At 43.5% G+C, this 1,981-nt stretch overlaps 1 pseudogene; it reads left to right on the top strand.

The window, feature by feature from the left end:
- Positions 1-368: 368 nt before the first annotated feature.
- Positions 369-1,282, top strand: LOC103108226 (vomeronasal type-1 receptor 90-like; annotated as a pseudogene).
- The last annotated feature ends 699 nt before the right edge of the window (positions 1,283-1,981 follow it).

The raw sequence follows: 1,981 nt of genomic DNA, 5'->3' as shown, positions 1-1,981 counted from the left end.
ACTTAAGGACTGTCCATACTGTATTCCAAAGGGATTTTTATAATTTTTAGTGATGAATTCATATTTTAGAACCCCTGAGTAGTAGCCCACTGTGTAAATACCATAACATTCTTAGCCACTGAACTCTCTCTGGGTACATGGGTTGCTTTTATGCTTGGGATATTACAAACTGTGCTGGACGAGTTAGAGCAGAGAGGGAGTAGTATGACTTCTGGGAGGGTGTGAGGAGAACTTGAGCACAGAGGGGAGAGGCAACATCAGGACTGACTCATATGCTGACAGTGGCAATAGTGCTGGCTGCTGTTGATATTAGTGAAGATGACTTCTCCTCTTTCTCTTCTCAGATACCACATTATTCTTCCCAGAAGATGGATACTAACCGTAATCTTCCCAGTTTCACTGTAATAAAAAATGTTGTTTTCTCTGAAGTTGGCACTGGGATATCAGCTAACATCAGTCTTCTTTCACACATACTCATGTTCTTTCTACAGCATAGACCCAAACCCACTCACCTGACCATTGGTCACCTGGCCCTAGTTCACACAGTACTGCTACTCACAATGTGGTTTATAGCTACAGACATGATGGGGTCTCAGAAAAGGTGGAATGACATCAAATGTAAAGTGGTTACCTTCATATGCAGGGTGATGAGAGGCCTCTCCATTAGTACCACCTGCCTACTGAGTGTCACCCAGGCCATCACCCTTAGCCCCAGAAGCTCTTGTATGGCCAGGTTCAAACAGAAATCTTCTTGGCACAACCTGTGTTCCTTTAGTTTCCTCTGGGTCTTAATATGTTCACTAGTGCTCGATTCTTAATCTCCACTGTAGACTCCCTTAATGTGACCTCAGCTGGTCTTCTTTTTGTCACTGAATCCTGCTCACTTTTACCCATGAGTTACTTTGTTAAGCACTTATTTTCTACACTGGTGACCTTACGGAATGTGTCCCTCATAGGCCTCATGGGTCTGGCTAGTGGGTCTATGGTGACTCTCCTGTGCAGGCATAAGAGGCAGACCCGGCACCTTCACAGCACCAGCCTCCCCAGAGCATCCCCAGAAGAAAAGGCCACCAAGATCATTCTGATGCTCATGACTTTATTTGTGATCATGTACTTTATTGACTCCACTATCTCCTTCTCCTTAGGATTCCTGTGGAACAATGATCCAATTTGTTTGTACTTCCAGATGCTAGTGAACAATGGCTATGCCACCATCAGTCCTTTGGTGCTGATCAGCACTGAAAAGCGAATAAGCAAGCCTCTTTGTGCCAGTGTGGAATAAGTACAGAACATATTTAGTTATTCAGTAACAAGCAGCCTGTGATGAATCTGTGCCCCTGTGTTAGTTGAAATACACGGAGTTATGGTTTTTTTCTGTAAAAAACATGCACTTTTATGTAATTAGTGCATAGATGATTATGTAGCACTGCATTAGTATTAATCTTGCAACACATTAATCTTTAGCATGTACTTTCTTGGAGGCTGGCAAGTGGGTCAATTGGTAGAGCACACGAGTTACTATGGATGAGAACCCAGGTGCAAAAGAGAGAGAGAGGGAATGGAAGGTTCACTCCCTTGGCAATACTTAATGTAGCATACAATATTATTGACTATAATTGCCATATGGCAACGACAGACAAGGACTTCTCTTGTCTGCACCTAACATTCAAGTCTATTTAACCAAAATCATGTCACATTGAAAGTGCTGGTTAGAGGGAGTTGGGCAGTAGTGCAGCAGGTTAAGCACACGTGGTGTGAAGAGCAAGGACTGGCGTAAGGACCCAAGTTCGAGCCCCCGGCTCCCCACCTGCAGGGGAGTCACTTCACAGGCGGTGAAGCAGGTCTGTCTATCTTTCTCTCCCCCTCTCTGTCTTCCCCTCCTCTCTCCACTTCTCTTTGTCCTATCTAACAACGACAACATCAATAACTAACACAACAATAAAGGACAACAAAAGAGAAAATAAATATTTAAAATTTTTTT

This window comes from Erinaceus europaeus, chromosome 21, assembly GCF_950295315.1.
Source record: "Erinaceus europaeus chromosome 21, mEriEur2.1, whole genome shotgun sequence".
In the NCBI taxonomy this organism is placed as follows: domain Eukaryota; kingdom Metazoa; phylum Chordata; class Mammalia; order Eulipotyphla; family Erinaceidae; genus Erinaceus; species Erinaceus europaeus.
Note: the sequence above shows the minus strand (reverse complement) of the source record. Positions and strands in the feature narration are given on the sequence as shown.